This window comes from Pseudophryne corroboree, unplaced genomic scaffold (assembly GCF_028390025.1).
Source record: "Pseudophryne corroboree isolate aPseCor3 unplaced genomic scaffold, aPseCor3.hap2 scaffold_1162, whole genome shotgun sequence".
Classification (NCBI taxonomy): domain Eukaryota; kingdom Metazoa; phylum Chordata; class Amphibia; order Anura; family Myobatrachidae; genus Pseudophryne; species Pseudophryne corroboree.
In genome coordinates this window covers 154,274-162,261 of record NW_026967787.1, presented here as the reverse complement: position 1 = coordinate 162,261, position 7,988 = coordinate 154,274, and the positions used below count along the sequence as shown (strand labels likewise).

The 7,988-nt window shown below is 38.7% G+C and overlaps 1 non-coding gene across 1 annotated transcript; it reads right to left on the bottom strand.

Annotated features, from left to right (window-relative positions):
• Positions 1 to 592: 592 nt before the first annotated feature.
• On the bottom strand, positions 593 to 666 carry TRNAN-AUU (transfer RNA asparagine (anticodon AUU)). Its single transcript has one exon. It is a non-coding gene; the product is annotated as a tRNA-Asn (tRNA).
• Between the last annotated feature and the right edge of the window lie 7,322 nt (positions 667 to 7,988).

Below are 7,988 nucleotides of genomic sequence, written 5' to 3'. Positions count from 1 at the left end.
ATCTTTCCAGCTTGAATTTCAATGATGCATTGGGTCAACAAATTTGTGAGAAACATCTTCACCCTTAAATAAAGATTTTCTTAATTCCTTACCTGTGTGCTAATTAGATATCACCTTGTTTTCACATTAAACAGACTTCCACATGAGAAAGCAGCAAGGAAGCAGTGGCGTTAATGTTTCCTGGTGTCAACTTGTATTATTTCAGTAGACATTGAAATGAGGATGCATCTTGCTGCCTTTCCAATGAAGCAAGTTTAATTTAGTAATAGGTGAAAAACCATCCTTACAAAGGTGTTAATCAGAGACTTGGCTTTGTGGACACTTTTCAGAGAACAAATTTGTTAGCATAAAAATAAAGCCAGAAAATGAAGAGCTGTTTAATCACTCGATTGGATTTTTCTGCCAGCATATTTTTTTTTCTCTGCAACCCACTGCTAAATTGTGCTTCCTAGCTGTTTTTTTATAAAATAACTGAATCAAATCTAACTCTGATTACATCAGAGAAGGCCATGTACCCTACACCATAAGAGGGGGTTTGAAATTTTGACTTGTCTACTTAAATATCACCAAAATCTGATCACAAGTTTAATTACATCCCTGGGTGGGATTGAACCACCAACCTTTCGGTTAATAGCCGAACACACTAACCGATTGCGCCACAGAGACACTTTGCAAAAAGTGCATACTGACAAAGGCTAATAAGCATAAATCTAGAACGTTTCCTAGAAAAACATTAAAAAATCAATAATCTGGAGAGTTTTTGTAAGATGTTTCTTCCATCAACCAACGAATAAACACATTGGTACTTTCCCATGATGAGTGAGTGCTTCAGGATCTCTTGCACTTACATGTGCAGCAGAGTACTGCAATGGAAGCATGCTGGACCCATAACCCAGAGGTAGGCAGATTGAAACTATCCTTTGCTATATGCATTTTTTTTGTTAATTTAAGTAATCAAAACTGGGATTGATATTTTTGCTCTTTTATTTTTACTTAAAGTACAATAACTTTTACCATTTTAATTTGTTTTAATAGTATATTGACAGTATAGTTTTCTTTCAAAAATCCACTTAATTTTCTTTACCCTGTTATTAAAATGGTAATTGAAAAAAAAACTACATTGTCACCAGAAGAGCAATACAAAATGTACAAGTGATATATTAAAATCATCTTTCCAGCTTGAATTTCAATGATGCATTGGGGCAACAATTTTGTGAGAAACATCTTCACCCTTAAATAAAGATTTTCGGAATTCCTTACCTGTGTGCTAATTAGATATCACCTTGTTTTCACATTAAACAGACTTCCACATGAGAAAGCAGCAAGGATGCAGTGGCGTTAATGTTTCCTGGTGTCAACCTGTATTATTTCAGTAGACATTGAAATGAGGATGCATCTTGCTGCCTTTCCAATGAAGCAAGTATAATTTAGTAATAGGTGAAAAACCATCCTTACAAAGGTGTTAATCAGAGACTTGGCTTTGTGGACACTTTTCAGAGAACAAATTTGTTAGCATAAAAATAAAGCCAGAAAATGAAGAGCTGTTTAATCACTCAATTGGATTTTTCTGCCAGCATATTTTTTTTCTCTGCAAACCACTGCTAAATTGTGCTTCCTAGCTGTTTTTATAAAATCAATGAATCAAATCTAACTCTGATTACATCAGAGAAGGCCAGGTACCCTACACCATAAGAGGCGGTTTGAAATTTTGACTTGTCTACTTAAAGATCACCAAAATCTGATAACAAGATCAATTACATCCCTGGGTGGGATTGAACCACCAACCTTTTAGTTAACAGCCGTACACACTAACTGATTGCGCCACAGAGACACTTTGCGAAAGTGCATACTGACAAAGGCTAATAAGCATTCATCTAAAACGTTTCCTAGAAAAACTTTAAAAAGTCAATAATCTGGAGAGTTTTATAAGATGTGTTGAATACTGTGACAGAGGCAACCTGCTGAAGGCCTAACAGTTATGTGTGTGCACTACGGGATAGTACGTATATTATGTATACATCCAATAAGCAAAGGGTTCTCATATTCACTAGTATAATATGAAAGCATAACAGAATCCATTTTGATTCTAGCTAGATGATATAGCAAATTCATCTTGAACTTTTTACACACCCTGAGAGAAAAACAACTTTGTTGGCTAAGTATTGTTTCCACATACGCACTTTCTAAAAGCTCATAGAGACCAGATGTAATTCCTAATATGGACACAGTTGAAGCTCACGAGTATCTTTTTAGTATTCTTGACAATTGTCCCAATATTGCATAACTCTATTGCCTAACATTGTATTCCTGGGGTATGAAATCATATGGGAGGAATATACAAAAGGGGTGTAACTGTGTATTATATAAAACTCATTGTTGATACGTGTATGTTGTTGTTAAATGATTTGACACAGGACGAGAGAATGCTACTTCTCCCCTGTATACGGGCGTGGCCCTTTGAATAAATAATAATTGATTTTTATAAATCCATTTTCAATTCATTCTTTTACCTAACAACCCAAACAGCAACAAGATGGTTAATTTAGTTAATCCAAGAGAATTCAACAGATGGGGGCTATGTCCTTGGAACTATAGATCTCGATCTCTTCATCAAATTCTCAAAGGGGTGTGCCAGCCAGCCAGCAGCTGATGATGGAAGGAACATCCCAAGTCATAACAGCACTGGTAAGTATAGAATACCATGGTATGTGCTGTATTCCAGTACATGCTGTTTCTATACCTGCCAGCTGTCTGTGTGATTGTATTTTTTATAATATGAGAATGAGAAGTGGAGAGATTGAAAAAAAACTAGTAAAATAACTCAGGGACCTGTTTGTTGTTGCTTGTTTGTAAAATGAATACCAAAATTATGTCCAAATCGGTTGAAGGACCAAGTAACTCGGAAATGATGATTGACAGATGCTGTTGCATGTAAATAAGAATACCAAAATTAATTCAAAGATTTGAGCAAAGAAACAGTGACCTGTGTTTTTCACTCTATGAATGATTGCATGAATAAGTGCTTTGGACCAAGAGCCAAATAAAGTAAAAAGCACATAGATCACCTCCACTTGTTAGTCAGCTACACGTGTATAAGAAGGGTACATTAGAAAAAAATAGAGTGAACAACCCGAGGTTATAGGGATTATATGTAACTGAGTGTAAGTATATATTGCAATACTGAGCTGCTAAGAGCTGCTGGTTGTTTTAAGCATAACCTAAGCATGTTGCTTTGTGATTGTAGTTGTGATAAGAGGATCTACTGCAGCTTCCCAGTTGACAGACGTGTCGCGTGTGTGAAAAATTGCAGGGATTGCGAATTTTTCCAGCGTATGGGAAGGGCAGGGAGGATTAACCCTAAGTGTGCATATCATGTATGGAAGAAATATTCAATAGAAGCACAAATTTTGTATAGTACTGTGACAAAGGGTACAGTATATGTTTTGCATTTAAATCATGCTGTATAATATTGGCCTGATCAACCAATACTAAGCGTATTTTGAAATCGGCAAAACTGTTGAAATCTGCAAGAAATTGAAGTTTGCAAACTGTATTTAAATTTGTGTGTTATGGTTTTGTGTGTGGGACATAATGTTCAGTTAAGTATATTCTCAGATCTGTGTCTAATGGAAACCTTCTGTCTGTGATTGGCATGGTTACAAGTTTTGAAATAATAAGGTTTGTGGTACCGAAACCGGACGGTTCGGTGAGACCCATTTTAAATTTTAAATCTTTGAACACGTATATAAAACGGTTCAAGTTCAAGATGGAATCGCTCAGGGCGGTTATCTCAAGCCTGGAGGAAGGGGATTACATGGTATCACTGGACATCAAGGATGCTTACCTGCATGTCCCCATTTACTCTCCTCACCAGGAGTACCTCAGATTTGTGGTACAGGACTGTCATTACCAATTCCAGACGCTGCCGTTTGGTCTGTCCACGGCACCGAGGGTGTTTACCAAGGTAATGGCCGAGATGATGATACTCCTGCGAAAAAAGGGAGTTATAATGGACGATCTCCAGATAAAGGCGAGGTCCAAGGAACAGTTGTTGATCGGAGTAGCACTAGAATTAAAATTTTAAAGCCTCCTGTTAGGCCATCATCTACACGACATAGCCCTGAATTTTCCAATGTGCAGCTCTTTGCAAAAGAGAGATATTGGCAAGGAAAAGCTGTCTTGTACCTTTGCATTTTTCTCCCAAACGAAGGACACTAGAAAGAAAATTTTAAAGCCTCCTGTTAGGCCATCATCTACACGACATAGCCCTGAATTTTCCAATGCGCAGCTCTTTGCAAAAGAGAGATATTGGCAAGGAAAAGCTGTCTTGTACCATTGCATTTTTCTCCCAAACGAAGGACACTAGAAAGAAAATTTTAAAGCCTCCTGTTACGCCATCATCTACACGACATAGCCCTGAATTTTCCAATGCGCAGCTCTTTGCAAAAGAGAGATATTGGCAAGGAAAAGCTGTCTTGTACCTTTGCATTTTTCTCCCAAACGAAGGTCACTAGAAAGAAAATTTTAAAGCCTCCTGTTAGGCCATCATCTACACGACATAGCCCTGAATTTTCCAATGCGCAGCTCTTTGCAAAAGAGAGATATTGGCAAGGAAAAGCTGTCTTGTACCTTTGCATTTTTCTCCCAAACGAAGGTCACTAGAAAGAAATTTTTAAAGCCTCCTGTTAGGCCATCATCTACACGACATAGCCCTGAATTTTCCAATACGTAGCTCTTTGCAAAAGAGAGATATTGGCAAGGAAAAGCTGTCTTGTACCTTTGCATTTTTCTCCCAAACGAAGGACACTAGAAAGAAAATTTTAAAGCCTCCTGTTAGGCCATCATCTACACGACATAGCCCTGAATTTTCCAATGCGCAGCTCTTTGCAAAAGAGAGATATTGGCAAGGAAAAGCTGTCTTGTACCTTTGCATTTTTCTCCCAAACGAAGGACACTAGAATAAAAATTTTAAAGCCTCCTGTTAGGCCATCATCTACACGACATAGCCCTGAATTTTCCAATGCGCAGCTCTTTGCAAAAGAGAGATATTGGCAAGGAAAAGCTGTCTTGTACCTTTGCATTTTTCTCCCAAACGAAGGTCACTAGAAAGAAAATTTTAAAGCCTCCTGTTAGGCCATCATCTACACGACATAGCCCTGAATTTTCCAATGCGTAGCTCTTTGCAAAAGAGAGATATTGGCAAGGAAAAGCTGTCTTGTACCTTTGCATTTTTCTCCCAAACGAAGGACACTAGAAAGAAAATTTTAAAGCCTCCTGTTAGGCCATCATCTACACGACATAGCCCTGAATTTTCCAATGCGCAGCTCTTTGCAAAAGAGAGATATTGGCAAGGAAAAGCTGTCTTGTACCTTTGCATTTTTCTCCCAAACGAAGGACACTAGAAAGAAAATTTTAAAGCCTCCTGTTAGGCCATCATCTACACGACATAGCCCTGAATTTTCCAATGCGCAGCTCTTTGCAAAAGAGAGATATTGGCAAGGAAAAGCTGTCTTGTACCATTGCATTTTTCTCCCAAACGAAGGACACTAGAAAGAAAATTTTAAAGCCTCCTGTTAGGCCATCATCTACACGACATAGCCCTGAATTTTCCAATGCGCAGCTCTTTGCAAAAGAGAGATATTGGCAAGGAAAAGCTGTCTTGTACCATTGCATTTTTCTCCCAAACGAAGGACACTAGAAAGAAAATTTTAAAGCCTCCTGTTAGGCCATCATCTACACGACATAGCCCTGAATTTTCCAATGCGCAGCTCTTTGCAAAAGAGAGATATTGGCAAGGAAAATCTGTCTTGTACCTTTGCATTTTTCTCCCAAACGAAGGTCACTAGAAAGAAAATTTTAAAGCCTCCTGTTAGGCCATCATCTACACGACATAGCCCTGAATTTTCCAATGCGCAGCTCTTTGCAAAAGAGAGATATTGGCAAGGAAAAGCTGTCTTGTACCTTTGCATTTTTCTCCCAAACGAAGGTCACTAGAAAGAAATTTTTAAAGCCTCCTGTTAGGCCATCATCTACACGACATAGCCCTGAATTTTCCAATGCGTAGCTCTTTGCAAAAGAGAGATATTGGCAAGGAAAAGCTGTCTTGTACCTTTGCATTTTTCTCCCAAACGAAGGACACTAGAAAGAAAATTTTAAAGCCTCCTGTTAGGCCATCATCTACACGACATAGCCCTGAATTTTCCAATGCGCAGCTCTTTGCAAAATAGAGATATTGGCAAGGTAAAGCTGTCTTGTACCTTTGCATTTTTTTCCCAAACGAAGGACACTAGAATTAAAATTTTAAAGCCTCCTGTTAGGCCATCATCTACACGACATAGCCCTGAATTTTCCAATGCGCAGCTCTTTGCAAAAGAGAGATATTGGCAAGGAAAAGCTGTCTTGTACCTTTGCATTTTTCTCCCAAACGAAGGACACTAGAAAGATAATTTTAAAGCCTCCTGTTAGGCCATCATCTACACGACATGGCCCTGAATTTTCCAATGCGCAGCTCTTTGCAAAAGAGAGATATTGGCAAGGAAAAGCTGTCTTGTACCTTTGCATTTTTCTCCCAAACGAAGGACACTAGAATTAAAATTTTAAAGCCTCCTATTAGTGCTTCATCTAAACGGCATAGCCCTGAATTTTCCAATGCGTAGCTCTTTGCAATAGAGAGATATTGGCAAGGAAAAGCTGTCTTGTACCTTTGCATTTTTCTCCCAAACGAAGGACACTAGAATTAAAATTTTAAAGCCTCCTGTTAGGCCATCATCTACACGACATAGCCCTGAATTTTCCAATGCGCAGCTCTTTGCAAAAGAGAGATATTGGCAAGGAAAAGCTGTCTTGTACCTTTGCATTTTTCTCCCAAACGAAGGACACTAGAAAGAAAATTTTAAAGCCTCCTGTTAGGCCATCATCTACACGACATAGCCCTGAATTTTCCAATGCGCAGCTCTTTGCAAAAGAGAGATATTGGCAAGGAAAAGCTGTCTTGTACCATTGCATTTTTCTCCCAAACGAAGGACACTAGAAAGAAAATTTTAAAGCCTCCTGTTAGGCCATCATCTGCACGACATAGCCCTGAATTTTCCAATGCGCAGCTCTTTGCAAAAGAGAGATATTGGCAAGGAAAAGCTGTCTTGTACCTTTGCATTTTTCTCCCAAACGAAGGTCACTAGAAAGAAAATTTTAAAGCCTCCTGTTAGGCCATCATCTACACGACATAGCCCTGAATTTTCCAATGCGCAGCTCTTTGCAAAAGAGAGACATTGGCAAGGAAAAGCTGTCTTGTACCTTTGCATTTTTCTCCCAAACGAAGGTCACTAGAAAGAAAATTTTAAAGCCTCCTGTTAGGCCATCATCTACACGACATAGCCCTGAATTTTCCAATGCGCAGCTCTTTGCAAAAGAGAGATATTGGCAAGGAAAAGCTGTCTTGTACCTTTGCATTTTTCTCCCAAACGAAGGACACTAGAAAGAAAATGTTAAAGCCTCCTGTTAGGCCATCATCTACACGACATAGCCCTGAATTTTCCAATGCGTAGCTCTTTGCAAAAGAGAGATATTGGCAAGGAAAAGCTGTCTTGTACCATTGCATTTTTCTCCCAAACGAAGGACACTAGAAAGAAAATGTTAAAGCCTCCTGTTAGTGCTTCATCTACACGGTATAGCCCTGAATTTTCCAATGCGCAGCTCTTTGCAAAAGAGAGATATTGGCAAGGAAAAGCTGTCTTGTACCTTTGCATTTTTCTCCCAAACGAAGGACACTAGAATGAAAATTTTAAAGCCTCCTGTTAGTGCTTCAGCTACACGGCATAGCCCTGAATTTTCTAATGCGTAGCTCTTTGCAAAAGAGAGATATTGGCAAGGAAAAGCTGTCTTGTACCTTTGCATTTTTCTCCCAAACGAAGGACACTAGAAAGAAAATTTTAAAGCCTCCTGTTAGGCCATCATCTATACGACATAGCCCTGAATTTTCCAATGCGTAG